Genomic DNA, 20252 nt, shown 5'->3' with positions numbered 1-20252 from the left:
AAATTGTACGAACGGGCTGGTAAACCATCATCCAAGCCATAATTTGGTTTTCACATATGCCTTCATTTTCTTGTTACAACCAAGTCATTCCTTTGTCACACAATGTTAGGCAAGTGTAACTTAATCTGATTTTTTCGCAGGTCTAGATGGAGGATACTGATGAAAAAGATGGACCTGTCCAAGTGTGCATCAAGTTATAGTTTCTCTCATGAATAAAATGAAACAGCACAAACACATCTCGTTAAGCAAGAGCCTGTTTATTGAGAAATTCACACAGGGCATTTCCGACGTCTGGGCCAGCGATATTTGGATCACCACCAGGTCTTGGCTTCATTGCGTATACCATCTGTATCATTCTGGCCTTAGCGGATTGCAGTTTCTGAGCTAAGCCGAAAACCGCGCCTTTGCCAAGTTTCTGAAAAAGCAATTGTGAATTTTACGGGCAGCAGATAGGAAATTTATATTACATATTTGAAATTAGCTTTAGCTTATGCTCTGTTTGTGTTTCAGGGAAAAGGCTTTGTGAGCTGTGTCATCAGTTATGTAGGCTAGTACTGAACCCTCTGGCTCCCAATCATGAAGTCTTCCTGAAAAACTTGAATGCAGCAAATGCATGTTTGGTACAAATGTTGCTGTGGTAATTTTTTATCCACCCACAACACTCAAGACTTGTACTGTGTACTGGAATTTCAAAATGCGCAACTTTAACTACTCAATTTTTTAAACTAGCAACTAGAACAGGGGTGGCCAACCTTTTCAGCCAAACCGCCACATTCGATTGACGAACTATTCTGTGGGCCACTAGCCGCGCGAAGTGCGAAAATTTTTTGAAGTTGATAAATTAATAATATTGTCATCCCACTATATTGCAAGCCTGATGCATATTGTTGGGCTCAGTTTGCAAGGACTGGACTATTCAGCACCTGGACATATCGATATCGAAAGCTTCGTCCAACATGCGGCAATCATTTTGTGCCTAGGTTTCATAGTCGACGGTCTTTCTGCGAGTGCTAACGGGAGGTCGCGAATATATATATAGTTAGACTCAATCTGCTACATTAGGCGTTCTTTCATTTTCACGAAGGGGTAACAATATTAAAAGCAAGAAATAGAGTGACAAGATGTTGCGCTAAGCGTTCAGAAAATTTTTACTTTTGATAAATCTATCGCAAGTATTCTGCTTTATTGTAGTGTACGAAGATCTACCAAAATGTGACTGGCTCATAGATCCACCAATGCGTCGGAACTGATATTTCAGTCATCACATCTCGAGTGTTGCGGCCAGACAAATCAAATTTTTGATTGGCCTTGCAAGTTCACAATCTGTGCAATCCATTTTTGATAATACTACTAATTTCGGAAATCAACTCACGAGCCACGGGTTGGCCGACCCTGAACTAAAACCATCAACTTTTCAAAATCTGCAATTAGAACTAGAACTACTCACTTTCAAATATCCGCAACTAGAACCAAAAACTATTCACTTTTTCAAATCCACAACTAGAACTACTTAGTTTTAGTAACTAAAATTAACTGAGTAGGTTGATGTACAATGTAGCCTACATGTCTGACTACACTACAAAAAATATACAAATTTGGTCTCACTTTCAGCAATTTCAGTCCTAATAAGTGAGCAGGGTTGTAACCAAGTCACAAGTCGATCCCACTTCAATAGTTTTGACTAGATTCAAGTCAATTCATTTTCAATTTACCACCGTGTCAAATCCGAGTCCAACTCATCGAGCAGAGCGTCGAGTTCGAGACATGGTTTTATGACTCGAGTCCAAGTCATTGTGTTGACTGCTCAGTTTCCAGTTTAAGTCTATCTTCCATCAATTTGGGTCTTACGTTCGAGATAGAAAGTAGCCTACTTGGCAAGAACAATTGGTCTTTCAGACTTCTTTTTCAAACATAATGATTCAAGACCAAATTTGTCTGACCTTTTAGTAGTGTTATGCTACGCAAAAACTGGCTGACGTTCTGCCATGACAAATATAGAAATATTACGATGCACTAGGGTTGGGCAAAATCGAGTGCCTGAGTGATTCGATTCTGAATCACTTATTACACTTCGATTCGAGTCGAGTATCATCATGATGACATCACAACACAATGTACTATGCCAAAATTTAAGTGTGTAGGCTACCTTTTATGCCACCATAAAAAACATACCGCCTACTGTCCGTCACATTAAAGATACTTTGTTTTTTTCGACCATACCATTTTCATTGCACTGCTTGACTGTTATGGCCATGAGATGGTCCTGACTTCGGTAATGTGTTATTTCCAGCAATGTTCGTAGCTTTGTGCTATATCTCGTATGTTGCGACACGGCCAATCAAGGTTTCAAGGCTTACTCAGTGGAAAATAGTATCAAAACTACGGTATAATTCTCGTTAGCAAATCAACTTTCAGTATAATTACAGTACTCGAAAAATAGTATTTTACTACTCGACTCAAATCATTAAAGTTATTACTCGATTCAGATTCGAGTACTCGAATCATTGTGGCTAGCCCCACTAGGCACCAGCAATTATTTGTATTAAAATCGTTTACCTGGATTTAATAAACGATTGGCTTCATTGGCTACCCTCCAAAGAGCGACAGCTACTCAGCAAGCAAGAGAAATTGAGTTCGTATAATTTGCTGGCTGCTTTTCGTTATGGTTTCGAAGCTCGTCGCAGAGTACACCAAATGCTTCTCTCACGGATTTCTCGAATTCCCTGGTTTTTCTGTACAGTGTACATAAGATTAGATTTACCCAAACCATTATACAGCAATCACAACTAGATAAACTGACTTTGTCGTACGCAGATGTGATCGGTGGTTCTTTTCATTCCAGGACTCTGTCCTCTTTGCTGGCTTTCAGTTTCTGCTCTCAGCTTCGGTTAATAATATAAGCCAGGAACATGCTCGGTCTCTATTACTGATCCAGGTATATTGAGTATAGAGACCCATACACATCGAGAAGGCATATCCGCAACATCCCATAGCTAAAAGTTGGAGCCAACTTCTCCGCATCTCACGAATATGCCTCTCCCACATCGTTTTCCTCAAGCATATTACAACTGGAACACCCCACAGACATGGTTTCGTAACTATCAACACTTACGGAGAATCGCGTTCATACTGGCCATAATTTCCCGCGAATTTACCGAAAAAACGACCTGTATGAACATAAGTTCGCGGTAACTCTAAATAGGTATGAACGCGTTCTTTTCCCGGAACTGTTTCGGTAATTTTTTCTCTATGTGAACATCGCCTGTTTCGGAACTTGTTCCCGAAAGAGTTTCGTAAATCCGGTATGAAAAGGGCCTAACACTGCCCCAAGTTTCAGGGTTTCTACTTAAAGTTTAGGGTAGTAATTCCGTTTCCGAAGTTGAGTGTGTGCTGATCCGTCATGTATCGCAAACAGATTTTACTCAAAAGCCGGTAATGGTATCCATTGGTTTTGACGATGTTCAATACTGAGATCGGTTATGACATTTGGCACGGTAAGTCTTAATGTTAGTATCGAACGCTGTACCAAGTTTTAAGTTTGTCACTGAAGTTCAGTGACTGAACTGTGTTAGTGGTAATTTCGTTTCCTAATTCGAGTGAGAGCTGACTCGTCATTTATCGCTAACAGATTATACGCAAAGCCGGTATTGGTCTCTATTGATTTTAACGATGCTCCTTACCTAGATCCGTCATAAGCTTTTGCACGGTATGTCTTGATTTTAGTATCGAACGCTGTGCCAAGTCTCAAGGTTGACACTCAATGATTAGGGCAGTAATTTCGTTATCAAGGTCGAGTATGGTAAAGATGTGCTCCGATCTGACACTTTAGCCTACAACACATTGCGGATTTCACCCAAAAGCCGGTGTATCTGCGGTAACGTTAACTGAGATGATGATATCATTCTCAGTTTGCATTCAAATATTTACTTTGATATTATATTCTCCAATGTCAATTTCACCGTGAAATTGTGGTCTTCAAGCCCTTTGCTTACAACCCCCTGTCAAGCGCGATAGTTATTAGGTTTTCGATGGCGGCTAACAGCTGATCACTTGATCAGCCTATTCCTCAGTAAATTTTACGCAGAATTCGGTGTTGGTCTGTTCGCATTAATTTTGACAGTGTACCATACCGAAAAGGGCCATGAGGCCACTTCTCGATAATGTCATGTAACAGTGTACCAAGTTTAAGGCTTTCATCCACGTATTTATTCGAAAATATATTTTCCAAAGGCGATTTCGCAGCAGACCTATAAGACAGTAATAAAAACGTATGTGTCGTGTTACAGTCTGCAGTTTCAAGGCCAAAATCTCTTATGCTGTACCGACTACCGAGACCAAATTTCCGAGGCTGCTATTCTTAGTTCTTTAGAATGATGTTTTGGATTCGATAGGACAGGCCCAATCTATGAGATAACAATTGCGTATCTGTCCGAATTCGTTGACCTTTCCAATTAGGCTTACGCTATCTCTCGAGTTATAGTCATTTCCATTTCTGCAGATAATTAGTCAGGTCTAATGCGAACATGAACCGTGTTGAATCTTTGTTCCGTACGCCGTTTACGCAGTTACCACACTTCAAGTCACAGCTCACCAGCGGACCTCTCGTGGCACATACGTTAAAATCATTGTTGCCGTGAAATTCATGTCACCGTACCATCATTAAGTTACTTGTTTACGTTGGAAAACGCCATTGTGACGTCATCTTGATAAAAAGTCGCTTGCAGCCCTTGCCCCACCACCCGATATTGTCACGAGCCGCCACTGTCCGCTAGTATTACAGATATGCGTTCCTTTGAAGAAAACTATTATGTCATAGTTTGCCTTTTCGCTTTCAAGCAGATAAAACGAATTGAGATAGGCCTACGAATCACAGCAGGTTGATGGGTTATTAGAGGTATCCATGCCAGAGAAGCGACGGAATTCCTTATCGAACCATAGTTTCTTTAGTGGCTCCTAATCATATTATGCTCTTTTAAGATTAGAATCACAGCAGGTTGTTACAGATTTGTGCGCCAGTGAAGCGAAATTATTCAATGTTATGCCGTAGTTGTGATCATAACCACACCAATGTGGAGTGTTCGAGACAATCAGCTGATTTAAAACCAACCGTATCGGTAAATCACATGCTTTACGACTAAAAGTCATGACAGGTGTTGGTCAGCTAAGAGAGGTGGACGACGAAATGGCAGAACTATCAGGACCTAATGTATTAGCAAAATACATTACTTCGACTTGAGGAAATAAGTTAATCGCTGTTGGCGAGTTCGTATTTAGGAGAATGAAAGTTTCGAATGGTACTTCGCGTACTGGATATGCACGCATTATGACAGAAAAAAATGTCGGTGTTCATTGAAAGTCCTTGAAGGATCAGAGCCACCAATCGTTATGAAGCAATCTCAAGAACACAATCACTGTGCTACGTTTGGCCTAGTAGAGGCAAAAGAAATGGTTCAAAGGTATGATGTTATTTAATTATCGTTTTATGGGAAATGTATTCACGTCTAGCCAGACCAGTGGTTCTCAAACTGCGGTCCGCGAGACAATTTTTCGAGACCGCGAAACACGTTCCAACAAATTCACTAATAATTTTGAGTTTCCTGTTTGCTATTTCGGCTCGTTCGTGAATCGCGCAATACCGTTTGTGAACCGAATGCATAAAGAGTAGTGATCAACCGTTTTCGGGGGTTTGGCTAATTATTTCAGGGATACATATATAGGTAGGCTATATTAACAGATGCAATCTTTTTTACTGTTGCGGATTGGATTGGCCACATTGAAATTCTTGCTGATCTGGAATATTTTGTATTGCATCATCATTCATCAGGTTTGAATCAGTGTAAGATAGTATAGCATTTTTGGTGTGTTGAGATGTCTAAAACTATGGGGTTGAATCGAAGACTACTCTAACGATGTTCATATTGTTATTATTGTATCTTCACGACCTTGTTGTTCTATCTTAACCACCTAAATCTTTATAATTACCACCCGTCAGACTAGATTATGTCTGCGATGCGTTTATATACCAGAGATGAGCGGATTTGAAATTTCTATGTCCTAATCCAATCCAAATCCGAACCTTCAAATCCAAATCCTAATCCATAACTTTTTCATATTCAACTCCATGTCCAATCCTAATCCGATTCCAACTGGAAATTCAGAAAAAATACCAATTTATGCAATGGAGGGATTCGAAAATTTTCTTTCACAACCAACGATTCACTTGATTCAAGATAAATTAGTAACCATAAGTACATTAATAACTGATCTGAATAAAGTTTGTCGCCATTCGCCACACGACATTTCAATCTCCCAGAAAATAATTCAATCCAATCCAAATCCTAATCCGTTCTGAAAAAAATGTCTAATCCAAATTCAATCCAAATCCGACAAAATTTCACAAATCCTGTTTTTTCAAAACCTAATCCTAATCCATGCTCATCTCTGTTATATACCAACAAGACTAATCGATTCGCAAAAGTCATCAATAGCGGCGCCGAAATTTGTTTGCGATTCGCTTTCGCCGCTTTGTGACCAAGTCATTATTCACATATTAGCCTACTGAATTGAATAAAATAATCCATCTAACTCTATATTTTAATATATAACTTAACTGGCATATGTTTATGCGTGTAGAGACGTAAACGCGAACTGGCATTTGTACGTACTAACGTACATAGATTTAACCCGATTAATCTACTACAATTTAAAACATTGCCTGATTGCAAAAAAGCACACCTCTCCCCCTTTTGATTCACCCCTGAAGATTGATGACACTTTTGCGAATTGTCCATGAATAACGTCTTTTCATTACCACATTATATCAAACATTGATAGTACGGATCTGCTTCGCGAATATATGAAGTATTTAACTCATTATTGTTTCTGCCTTAGGTATCACGAATGATCAACAACGCAGTAATAGGCGGCCGCTGTTCCCACCCAGCATTTGGAATGTGCGACAACGTACCATCGGTGGCATGCACCGAACCAACAATTCTGTTGAAGGCCGGCATCACGGCTTCCGCGTTCTAGTTGGGGGATGTCACGTAACCATTTGGAAATTTTTAGAGTGTATCAAGTGAGTATAAACAATGGAAGATGTATATGTGTACTTGGTTTCAACTTGAGTATACATATATTTTTGAAGGATGGATGTCATGCAAAATCGAGTGCAGCTGTTACAAACTTCCACAGGCCAGGCAACGCCTAAAAGAAAGAAAAAATACGTCGACATTAGCGACAAATTGAAGCGGCTTTGTGATGCAGCGTGGTCAACCGACATGACTACAGATTTTCTGTCAAGAGTGGCATACAATCGAAGTGAATAAATAGATAATAGCGATCACCACATATTTAGCATCCTTTCTGACGAAGAAACGCCAAGTCTGTGTTGGTGATCACCGCTGTACCTACTTATCCTCTGGATGTTTCATTTTAGCATGCCACAGACAAGTAATAAAATGCAAATAACCTGGAACATGATTGCTTATAATTTTGGAGTTTCTGGGCTTACAGTAAATTCAGAACTTCTCAGTCTCTTATTTTTGCTAGCCGTAGAAGCTTTAAAACAGTAGGAAAGGAGCGACAAGGAAATATAGCGTGACTATATGCAAGATAGCGTAATGGTTGGCTGTCAGTTGTCAGGTTGCTGAGTAAAACGGCAGCCTACTGACAAACTATTCTGCGATTGTAACAGGTAGAATTATCATCATCGCGAAATGAAATTCGGCTCCAATTAGTACGGTACAGCGACGCAACGTATCATTGAATATAGATATGATATATTGCATTACAAAGGTAAGTGCATAATTCGTTGATTGTCCGATTGTTGAGCGAAGCCATTACCTAGGAATCACAATCGTCACGTTCATAATCGAATATATTTCTGCGTAGGAATATTACGCAGTGTACAGTTTGTCTAGGTTTGCTAACTGCTTTAGATGAAAAATGTACCTCGATCAATTGTATACGCAGCGATCAACGAAGTTTCTTTATCTTGTGTTGTTAAATCCTGATGAACGCGATAATAGACTTTTTAATCAACCCAGCTTTATTATCTACGCCATACATTAAATTGTGTTTGCGCCCAAAATCACCACAAGACACGTTCTCTTACAATAATTCGTGAGCCAGATTTTCGTGACGGTCACTACTGATTGAATACGCACTTTCTCCATAGTAATCATCTGCTACCAATATTAATTCTTGTCTACTTGATACACTCTATTCCCGAATTATCGCGTCAGCCTAAACATATGAATTATCGCGTCAGCCTAAACATATATGTTGACCAATGTGTAGAATGTCTAACCGTCTACTGAAAATGAGTAGGCCCATGCCGCAAATGAAAAATGTAGACCATGATTTGCCAGCATATTTGTTACTCCCTTTGCGAGCTCTGTGAGAGTTGATGCCTTCTCGATTTCAACCATATTACACTCTTTTGAGATATGCATGACAGCTGGATGCTACAGATTTCCGTATCAGTGAAGCGAAGTAGGCTAATTCGTATGTCATGGTTGGTACACGAATCGGAAACGTTGTAGACAATCAGCTGATATTGTAAAACCGCTTTAAAACCAACCCTATTGATCGATGATCACATGCTTTAGGACTATAAGTTCACGTGTACAATTTATGCATGCAGTCATGCAGGCATGTCATGCATATGTAGGTACAGATCGCGTGTATGTGCATCACGGCTTCGCCACATTCGGTATCAATTTTCAGGTATAATTTTCCCGACAACGTTCGTCTCAGTAAGTTAGATTCTCGACATTGGCAATTCTCGGTAATGTCCATTCTCGGTAGTGTCCATTCTCGGTAATGTCCGTTCTCGGTATTGTCCATATTCTCGGTAATGACCATTCTCGGTGGTGTCCATTCTCGGTAATGTCCATTCTCTGTTGTGTCAATTCTCGGTAATGTCCATTCTCTGTTGTGTCAATTCTCGGTAATGTCCATTCTCTGTGGTGTCAATTCTCGGTATTGTCCGTTCTCGGTGGTGTCAACTCTCGGTAATGTCCATTCTCTGTGGTGTCAATTCTCGGTTGTGTCCATTCTCTGTGGTGTCAATTCTCGGTAATGTCCATTCTCTGTGGTGTCCATTCTCTGTAATGTCCATTCTCGGTAATAGCGTTCTCGGTAATGTCCGTTCTCGGTAATGGTTTTCTCGGTATTGGTATAGAACCACAATATGTAGTGTCGTAGATACAGCCCCGTACTTTCCCTCCTGCTACTCTGCACGAGTATTATCCACGCCAGGTATAACTTTCCAGGCACATTTCCTCGACCAAGACATATTGTCGTTCCACGTTTCTGCGTTTCTCGCTTATTGACTATAGCAGAGGTCTCAAACACGCTGGCCGCATGCGGCCCGCTAGAGCATTTCGTGCGGCCCGCGACCAACGTTCCCTCTAAGCTGCGCACGAGCGCAAATGCGCAGTGCTGAAACGGTCTCTGCGCACAGAAAATTTAAGTTGCGCACAAAAAATCCGAAGTGATGACTCTTTATTTTAGTCGTTGTGCACTGTTGTCGAAGAGACCGCGCAGGGGCGCAGACTTGTGAAAAATTATAGGGAACATTGCCAGGGGCAAATACTGCTATCGCTGAAGTCTGAAACCGACGTAGAAGTGCTGCCCGCAAAGGTAGATATTGCGCTCCGTGAGAATTTGCAATCACGTGCGCCTCACGAAAGAGATTTTTTTTTAGTATGGTCCCGTACGCGTGAGTGATACTGATATCATTTCAATAGCGCAATCTTTTCTGGGAATGGCGAAATAACATGATTTGACAAAGTTATAACGAAAAATGGGCTAGCTCGAAGTTAATCTGCGAGAAACTAACGAATAGTCTTTTCCATGAGGATTGCGTAAGATTTACTGTGCAATTACATGCCGTGAATTTTCGAAGTCATCATTTCCAATCAGGCGAATCTGATCACGTACGTTGAGAAATGATAATATGCAGAATATGCTACGTTGAGAAATGATAATATGCAGAATATGCAAGTACAAGCACCAGTATTGTTTCAAAAAATCCATCTCTTTGCCAACGTTGATCGGGAAATGCTACAACTGATGTGCACTGAACGGCGTTGAATAACATCAGCTTCTCAGCAGCACAAATTTTGGTGTTATTCGATTCGTTTGAACGGGAATCTTCCGTCGATAAGGTCATACGCTGATATTGTTCTTGCTTCAGTCAGACTTGAATATACGTATCATTATATCTGACTCTATGTCTTGATAGTAATGACCGCATATTGCCGGTATTAAGACGTCACATCAGTGTTTTAACGCGGTAGGCCTGCCCTACATTGATCGCTTTATTTATTTGAAGTGCGTTCTCGTGCGTGTATGTCTACTACTAATCTATAGTAGCCTAGGTCACCATTTACACGACACGGCTTTATTGTGACGTCACAGATGATCGCACAAAATTCCGATTCGCCGTCTATAGCAGTGGTTCTCAACCGCCGGTCCGCGGACCGGTGCCGGTCCGCAACGACATTTTTGCCGGTCCGCGAGGTAAATTAGGATTTTATATCTAAATTTCAAGATGCAATGTGCTAAAGGCTTTACCACTCATCAAATTGTAAACTGATTCAGTACTGCGTGAGGTAACATTAGGCCTCGAAACATGTTCGATTTGACTTGAAGTTCGAGATCGCTGGTGACAACATATACGAGCGGACTCGTTAATCCGCTTAGTTTACACGATCATTCGTTTTCGATTCATACATTTTGTGGATGACCACTGACCAGGTATCGATGTTGCCTGCTGTTTTACTCTCGACATAGCAATTTTACCTGACTCTGCTGACACACTACCGTAAAATCACATGAATACCATCATGGACATATTTAATTACGAAAAAAAAACTCGAAATGTCACTCTCTAGGACAGGGGTGGCCAACCTGCGGCCGTAGCAGAAAATTTGTGAGGCCGTCGATACGTATTTCATTAAGAACGTGTTGGCGGCCGTCGACAAGAAAATTTAATTTACGAATTGACTCCCGATTAAACCCGCGATTGAATGCGATTTCATTTTTCGATTTCAATATCATAGTGCCCTTTGCAATCTGAGCCCCACAGTACAGATGTGAACATCGGAGGAAAATGGTGCGCCCTAACAACTTGGAATCGTGTGCTCCTGACGAAAGAAATTTGTTTCTGTCGCGTTTGGGCGATTTCAATATCTTTTCACTTTGACCGACAATCCTGATGGGAGGTCAAGTAATAACAGCAAAAAAGTGACTGTAATAGCAATTGGCCTACCAGAAGATGCATCATCATTTATAATTTGCCATACATTTTTGAAAACACCCCCTCCATCAACTCTACTGTTGAATCTGATTACATGTGCTGAAAACGGATAAATATTTGATAGTAATATGTAGAACTGCTAAAATTGGACGAAATGCATTCGTGAATCTGAAAAAAATTTCGCGCCTCGCGCGACCAATGTCAAGCCCACTAATTTGTTTATAACATGACCACTCGCGATTTCAGCACGTACAGTAAGCCGGTATGAAAAACTAAATTAATCCGGAGTTCAACGGAAATGGACATGCATGGTAGGCAGTTAACATGAGTATTTGGCGTCCAGTTACCTCACTACGGATATGTCCAGGTATGAGGCCGTAGGCTACATAAGTAATGTAAATGCGGCCACGAATAGCAAAAAGGTTGTCCACCCCTGCTCTAGTACAATACTTGCAAAAAACGGTTGCATACCTTACATTTCGGGTTTATTTCAATTTTAGAAGGTCCGCCGGTCCGCCAAATATTTTTTGAAATTTTACCGGTCCGCGAGGTCAAAAAGGTTGAGAACCACTGGTCTATAGTACTTGCAATTACAGGCGTCCATTTGTGTCGCTACAAGTGTTTTGGCTATAGCTGCTTGCCTGTGTGGCCAACGTTGAGTGAATATTCGATAATTCTGCACTATTTATACTGACCGCTTTTAATATTGGCAAAACGAATGGGTAGTTTCTCATCTCCTTACCAAGCCAAATTAGCAAAAAAGTGCGATTCGTTTAACATGGCTGTTGTCGGGGCATGTGAAAACAGAAGAAAAAAACTGTAAAATTAGGTGAGAGTTTTTCTTTTTCGAGCGATAAAGGTGTGCGCTGCAAAATATGTAGAGAAGCAAAATATGGAAAAAAATAGCATTCATTTTTTCAGAAAGCCACCGCACTCGAAGTGTAGCCAAAACACCATCAAAATATGCACCACAGAACACGTGGGATATCCATGATGTCGAGGTCTATCGCAATGGCGGGTGAATGCTTCTTAGCCCTTTGCGTGCAGTGCCTCACCTGTCGTCAGGGCGAATAAGTGAAAATTGTGAAAACCCTCCATGAGTGGATGATTATTGATATTTTACATCGATGCTCATAAATACCTAAATTTGAACATTTTTTCACACAACATCATCAATTTTCATAATTTTTATTCAAAAATACAGCACGGGCGGGTCGTGCCTCACCTGCGACAATGCAATTCATCATAAATAGCTCGTAATTCATAACAATTGGTATCAATCAAATGCTATCGTCACACTGATTCCGAAAATCCAAATATTAACAGTGTCAGACCACCAGAACCCCCTCAAAATCACCAAGGAAGGTGACATCCGGCTTTATTACAAATGATGCCATCGCAGAGAAACAATAGCCAGGTGAGGCACAAACGAATTAGCCTCGTGCACTATTCGCTAATAATTGGACAATCGCAGCACAGTGAAACGCGCTATCGATTTCGGAATACAACAGTCTAGGTCGAATTATATAGTAGCGACGGCCAATACGTAATGCGGATCAAAGACATTCCCATACTTATGTAGTTGTTATTTATTTTCCGGTAAATTGTGGTATGTGATAGCTACTTACATAGGCTACATTGTCGTTGCTTTATGCTTCGAATAATTTATACCGGTACTTGAAGAGATAGGAATTATTATCCGTTTAAACTTGCCCATTCAGCACAATAGCGACCAGTCCTACATGTATTGTATAATGCGGAATTTCAACGGCTATCAGTGTGCAAAGAAAACGCCCTCTATACTCGCTGTTGTTATTCACATTATGGATCTCTTTATCATGTAGGCTACTTTACGTGCGCGCGTGTGTGTGTGGGGGGGGGTCCGTGGCTCACCAGCCATGAACCTCACCGCACGTCACTGTTACCAACGGGTACGCCCGAAGATATTTGATTATTATTTAGGTGTCCTACCTTTTCCAACACACCTTACTCGATCAGCTCTACCGGTAAATCTGGTTACGTGAGCAGAGAGAGGATAAAAATTTATAGCAATATATATGCAATTCCCGATCATATTGACCGATTCAATCATGAATGATATAAATTTTTCGCGCTTCGCGCGTCCGGGCTATACACCCACTAAACGGACACCCAATATCAGTGGCGGCTCGTGACAATATCGGGTGGTGGGGCAAGGGCTGCAAGCTACTTTTTATTAAGATGACGTCACAATGGCGTTTTCCAACGTAAACAAGTAACTTAATGATGGTACGGTAACATGAATTTGCCGGCAACAGTGATTTTAACATATGTGCCACGAGAGGTCCGCCGGTGAGCTGTGACTTTAACCCTTACGAGGTGGGGCCATATTTCGCAGAATTGACCTTCACTTTTCAAATTCTCACCGTGACCCCACCAGGTCCTGAATCTGGGCCTTTCCAGTTTAAAAGTGGGCGGAGTATAGCCCTCTACCGATTCCACCCTTGATCGACACCCCATGACATGTCTGAGGTTTCTAAATAAGTTTAAATAAACAAGCTTTTCCCCAAAAAAACTCTCTCTCTCTCTCAATTTTCAAGGCTGACCCCCAGGATGGCGTCAGAGAGAGGAATGTGATGCTTCAGTGCGTAGCCACTGTTGCCTGGTTTCAAACAAGCCGTCAACCATGGTTGTAAACCGCGCGGCTCGTCAGATATCGAAAAATGGAAAATACATATAAAATTTACAAATGGGCGTGGTTAGTGAGTGGTCATCAAGGTCAAGTTCATGATCAAGACTCAATCGGCCCCTGCAGTCCGGTTTATGGCATAAAACAACGCGATATGCTTTCTTTTGTCATATCCAACCATTTGCAGGCATAGTAAACCTGTTTATGACTCTGAATTTGCACTTGAACTTGACCTAGATCTTGAAAATCATTGAAGCGTGACCAAAATTTACAAATCCCCCTCAGAAAACGTTTTGATGTTTGAAACGGTGAAAATTTACATAGAAAACCGTACATGTCGACTTCTGATGTTCTGGCAGATTTTCCGACAATATTTCCCACTCGGAAAATATCCGGAAGTTTTAGGTGATAACCGTATTTTATTTTTTATTTTTTGTTTATTTTTACAAACCAAAATTTTTGAGTAAGGTACTTAATACATCGGAAAAGTCTCAACTTTTCAAAAAACGTAGTACCCGATGTTGAGGGCGTGTAAACATGGAGAAATCGGTGTCGGAGACATGCAATATCAAATATGATACGCCCACCTCGTAAGGGTTAAGTGTGGTAACTGCGTAAACGGCGTACGGAACAAAGATTCAACACGGTTCATGTTCGCACTTGACCTGGAAATGACTATAACTCGAGAGATAACGTAAGCCTAACTGGAAAGGTCAACGAGTTCGGACAGATACGCAATTGTTATCTCATAGATTGGGCCTGTCATATTGAATCCAAAACATCATTCTGAAGAACTAAGAATAGCAGCCTCGGAAATTCGGTCTCGGTACAGCATAGGAGATTTTGGCCTTGAAACTGGAGACTGTAACACGACACATACGGCTTTATTACTGTCTATAGGTCTGCTGCGAAATCGCCTTTGGAAAATATATTACCGAATAAATACGTGGACGAAAGCTTTAAACTTAGTACACTGTTACATGACATCATCGAGCAGTGGTCTCATGGCCCTTTCCGGTATGGTACACTGTCAAAATAATGCGAACAGACCAACACCGAATTTTGCGCAAAATTTACTGAGGAATAGGCTGATCAAGTGATCAGCTGTTAGCCGCCATCGAAAACGAAATAGCTATCGCGCTTGACAGCAGGGGGTTGTGAGCAAATGGCTTGAAGGCCACAATTTCACGGTGAAATTGACATTGGAGAATATAATATCAAAGTAAATATTTGAATGCAAACTGAGAATGATATCATCATCTCAGTCAACGTTACCGCAGATACACCTGCTTTTGCGTGAAATCCGCAATGCGTTGTATGCTAAAGTGTCAGATCGGAGCACATCTCTACCATACTCGAACTTGATAACGAAATTACTGCCCTAATCACCGAGTGCCAACCTTGAGACTTGGCACAGCGTTCGATACTAAAACCAAGACATACCGTGCAAAAGCTTATGACGGATCTAGGTAAGGAGCATCGTTAAAATCAATAGATACCAATACCGGCTTTGCGTATATTCTGTTAGCGATAAATGACGAGTAAGCTCTCACTCAAATTAGGAAATGAAATTACCACTAACACAGTTCAGTGACAAACTTGAAACTTGGTACAGCGTTCGATACTAACATTAAGACTTACCGTGCCAAATTTCATAACCGATCTCAGTATTGAACATCGTCAAAACCAATGGATACCAATACCGGCTTTTGAGTAAAATCTGTTTGCGATACATGACGGATCAGCACACACTCGACTTTGGAAACGGAATTACTACCCTAAACTTTAAGTAGAAACCCTGAAACTTGGGGCAGTGTTAAATACCACCATCACGACATGACATACCAAATTTCAAGAGTTTTCATGGTGTGAAACACCATCAAAATCGACCTATACCAGCAAAGGTCGACTAAACGCATATTAAGCCTAGTGCACATTTGCGTAAATCGTACGCGCGTACGATTTTCACTCTCTCACGAAGTTGGCCAAAACGAGAGGTTACGTCATTGCTGAACGAAAAGTGAGAATAAATTTAGCGCTGTGCCGCATGTTGTCGCTGCCGAGCGTCAGCTACGCAACAATCAAAATCACAGACCATGAAATTCGCATTGTACCAATGGCGACAGTAACAAACTTTGAAGTATACGGACATACGGTACTATAGTAGCAACGCAATTAGTAAATAAACAGTAAACCTATTTTATGCAGACGAAAAGATTTACACGCACTAATGAGAAAAATGTAGGTTATCAAGAAAATCTATTCGTCTGCATAAAATAGGTTTGTTCAACTGAATAATAGTAGACTCCAACACTTTTAAATGAAACAAAGATCTACCTCGCGCAATGACAGCAAAGATATTGTCTTTATAGTGCAGTGCACTGGCGAGGTTTTCACTCGGATGCTGACCAATTGACGAATTATATGCTTGGTAATCGTCATAGCAGTCTGTTTTGGCAGCCAATTTGCACTGACATGCGAGCTCCGTGCGATCATTTGCGCATGGTTTTGACCAAATCAGTTAAGGGATATGCTGCTTAAACAATCTTATCACAATGGCACTTGTATTGGTAGACAGCATTGCCTGCATTAAAGGCAGGAACTTCATATTTTCGAGAGTTGTGCAACAAGGATTTCGTCGTGTACACCACATGCATGTTAACGCTGAAATACCAACGACGAACAGCCGATTTAATAAGCTTTTCAAAACGGTTAGACACGTTACCTAGCCAAGGTAGGTGTAAAAATGCCGGGTAATTTCTGGACCAGATTTGGGAGCTATATCTGGTTGCGAGCTAGGCAAGTCAACAATACGCGCGTACGAATCGCTCTCTCCGCGTAAGGTCTGCGTAATGTCCGCGTAAGAAAACGAGAGAAAAGAGGCTCTTTACGCGACGAGCAAACGAGAGAAGAGCAGAGAAAGGAAAGAAACTACAAAAATACTTTACGCGCCCTGTACGCGCGTACGAATTACGCAAATGTGCACTACGCTTAAGCCTAGTGCACATTTGCGTAATTCGTACGCGCGTACGATTTTCACTCTCTCACTAAGTTGGCCAAAACGAGAGGTTACGTCATCGCTGAAGGAAAAGTGAGAACAAATTTAGCGCTGTGCCGCATGTTGTCGCTGCCGAGTGTCAGCAACGCAACAATCAAAATCACAGACCATGAAATTCGCATTGTATCAATGGCAACAGTAAGATACTTTACTGTATACGGACATACGGTACTATAATAGCGACGCAATTTGTAAATAAACAGTAAACCTATTTTATGCAGACGAAAAGATTTACACACACTAATGAGAAAAATGTAGGTTAATATCAAGGAAATCTTTTCGTCTGCATAAAATAGGTTTGTCCAACTGAATAATAGTAGACTCCAACACTTTTAAATGAAACAAAGATCTGCCACGCGCAATGACAGTAAAGATATATAGTGCTGTGCACTGGCGAGGTTTTCACTCAGATACTGACCAATTGATGAAGCATATGCTTGGTAATCGTCATAGCAGTCTGTTAGCTGTCTGGTAGCCAATTTGCACTGACATGCGAGCTCCGTACGATCATTTGCGCATGTTTTTGGCCGAATCAGTTAAGGGATATGCTGCTTAATACGCTCAAACAATCTTATCACAGTGGCACTTGTATTGGTAGACAACATTGCTTGCATTAAAGGCAGGGAGTACATATTTTCGAGAGCTGGGCAACAAGGATTTCGTCGTGTAGGCTACACCACATGCGTGTTAACTGTTAACGCTGAAATAACAACGGTGAACAGCCGATTTAATAAGCTTTTCAAAACGGTTAGACACGTTACCTAGCCAAGGTAGGTGTAAAAATGCCGGGCATTTTTCTGGACCATATTTGGAAGCTATATCTGATTGGGAGCTTGGCAAGTCAACAATACGCGCGTACGAATCGCTCTCTCCGCGTAAGGTCCGCGTAATGCCCGCGTAAAAAAAACGAGAGAAAAGAGGCTCTTTACGCGACGAGCAAACGAGAGAAGAGCAGAGAAAGGAAAGAAACTACCAAAATACTTTACGCGTCCAGTACGCGCGTACGAATTACGCAAATGTGCACTAGGCTTTACGGTAATCGAGTTCAGATATAGATACGATTGTTACATCACACCGTAGGGGCGACCAGCATATTTGCCCCGGTTGCTCGGCCATTTTACGAATAGGAGAGAGTAAATCACCGTTTCTTTATTGTGCGCGGCTTTGAGAGAATAGACAGTGAAAGCTTGTTATGAGCGCTACCGGGGCATGCCCCGGCTAGGCATTCGCAAAGCGAAAACACGGAAGAGAATTCGATTTTCGCAGAGACTTCGCTATATATGGGCATTTACTAGCGAAAGGACAAGAAGAATACGACTTTCGCTGTGATTTCGGTATATATAGATTGGTGTGCGTCTATAAATGGTAAAGAATTGTTATTGAACAGAATATTAGGTGGGGCAATGCCCCAGTTGCCCTATAGGACGAGCTGCCCAATATAGATGATAAGTAGCGACAAAAAGCGTAAAGCCCGAGCGGGGTCTGGAGGGCTTATCACCATATGGGGGGCCTGGTTGCGCACTGTTGTCTATGGGGCTGCGCAGTGAGTTGGCGTGTTTGCGCAGACTCGTCAAAAATTAGAGGGAACATTGCCCGCGACGACATTTCAGATTTTCATTAATTTATCAACATATAAGTGCCACATATATCTTTTCAAGCTGTAAAGTGAAAATTCCCTCTTAAATTGCTCCAATAGCCTATAATTACTCATCAAACTTCACTATCCGCGACCATGCGGTAAAGATTCCCTATTTTGCCACATTTCCAATTCACGATGATTAACCCTGACCCTTAGACGATATTCGTTTACAGCACTATGCTTAGACGATTCGTGACTGAAATTTCTGAGTTAGACTTGGACGCGACCTTTATTAAAATTACTCTGACTCGGGCTGACTCGATGGCCAATTGAAAAGGACCGGAGTGGACTCGGATGGAGTCAGAAAGCCGTGACCTGGTTAGAACCATGGACGCAACAAACTAGTCGCGTGTCATGGGAATAGTAATAGATCAGAAGGTCGCAGCTTAACATTCGCTAACCAAGCAAGTAGTTATGGCAACCATTGGCAATCTGTTAGTAACATCTTGGGTCGCTAAACCATGTTAATAATGCCACTCAAAGGTATCGAGTATACCGTAGTGGTACGCTCCAACGATGTAACAATGCTGTTCGGCGTTCCGAAATTTCTATAACTATGACACATTAATCAATATATTTATATTGTTGTTTTATGCTCCAATATTCGAAGGTAATTGACCATGAGCTTTATAACCCACTTATCAGGAGTATACCCAAATCCTGGATTGGGCTGCACTGCTAACCCCAAATGCTGTGATAGCAGATTAATCTCTATTATCAATCTGTTAAATTCATAATATTCATAGTACCTGCAATATTATAACGTGATAGCTTTCAGGATAACAATATATACTCACATGGCGTCTATATCTTATAATTAATGTATATCAAATACAAGAGTAAATTACATTTTTATGATGAGTGTTGAATGTCATTCTGTTGGATTGGCTCACTTTCAACAGGACAATTTCATTCCGTCAAATACGGCCTACTTTGAAAGACATGGAATAAAATACCCCTCTCTGTTGACTTAATCAGATTTACCGGTAGAGTTGAGTGAGGTGTCTTGGAAACTGTAGGGCCCGTAAATAATAATTAAACATACTCGGACGGGCGGACTCGTTGGTACGACTTCGTTACATGACGTTATTTGTTATTTCGTGACCTCCAGTGTGCTATATCAAAAAATATAGAATCGCCCAAACGTACTGAACTAAAAGATGCACACGATTTCAAATTGGTAGTTCTTCACTGGCATATAAGTCTTCCCTGCGGGATGGTAGCCTATTTGTCTCGTGACGTTCAGATTGCCAAGACAGGAACATTCGGCGCCAGTCATTTAGGCACCTATGGTCAATTATACCTATATGTATTTTAAATATACATAACGAAGTTTTCGGTCAGCCAAAGGGAAGTCCTTTTCGGCCAAGGTTTTCTCGCTGCCGATCGTTCTGGCACACTTCTTGGAGACGCATGTTACATGGCCTAAAACTTTATATGTCTGCGTGCGGCATGGCGCTGTAATGGCTAACGCCGATATGCCCACTTCTATAAATCTTACCGACGAGATAGCGTAATGGTGAAGCGTCCGGCTTCTTGATCGGTAAGTCGTGGGTTCGATCCCCGGCCGGGTCAGACCAAAGACCTGATTAGTAACACTGGTATCCATGAATTCCCT

The 20252-nt window shown here is 41.3% G+C and overlaps 1 protein-coding gene and 2 long non-coding RNA genes across 4 annotated transcripts in view; 2 read left to right on the top strand and 1 right to left on the bottom strand.

Annotated features, from left to right (window-relative positions):
- Window positions 1–232, top strand: part of LOC145447122 (uncharacterized) — a 42446-nt gene extending 42214 nt beyond the window's left edge. For both annotated transcript variants that reach the window (XM_080325541.1, XM_080325540.1), the window contains exon 15: window positions 141–232. The gene's annotated coding sequence lies outside the window, so the exon portion shown is untranslated. The remainder of the gene's footprint in view (window positions 1–140) is intronic.
- Window positions 1–7477, top strand: part of LOC145447143 (uncharacterized) — a 307246-nt gene extending 299769 nt beyond the window's left edge. The window contains exons 2-4 of the long non-coding RNA XR_013917466.1: window positions 4507–5456; window positions 6892–7078; window positions 7148–7477. This is a non-coding gene — a long non-coding RNA (uncharacterized LOC145447143). The remainder of the gene's footprint in view (window positions 1–4506; window positions 5457–6891; window positions 7079–7147) is intronic.
- On the bottom strand, window positions 237–4514 carry LOC145447144 (uncharacterized). The gene is made up of 3 exons (XR_013917467.1): window positions 2801–4514; window positions 2557–2732; window positions 237–415 (listed from the first exon to the last, which is right to left on the bottom strand). It is a non-coding gene; the product is annotated as an uncharacterized LOC145447144 (long non-coding RNA).
- Window positions 7478–20252: the final 12775 nt, after the last annotated feature.

Source organism: Botryllus schlosseri, chromosome 9 (assembly GCF_051294905.1).
Source record: "Botryllus schlosseri isolate E-star chromosome 9, Bs_hap1, whole genome shotgun sequence".
Classification (NCBI taxonomy): domain Eukaryota; kingdom Metazoa; phylum Chordata; class Ascidiacea; order Stolidobranchia; family Styelidae; genus Botryllus; species Botryllus schlosseri.
Note: the sequence above shows the minus strand (reverse complement) of the source record. Positions and strands in the feature narration are given on the sequence as shown.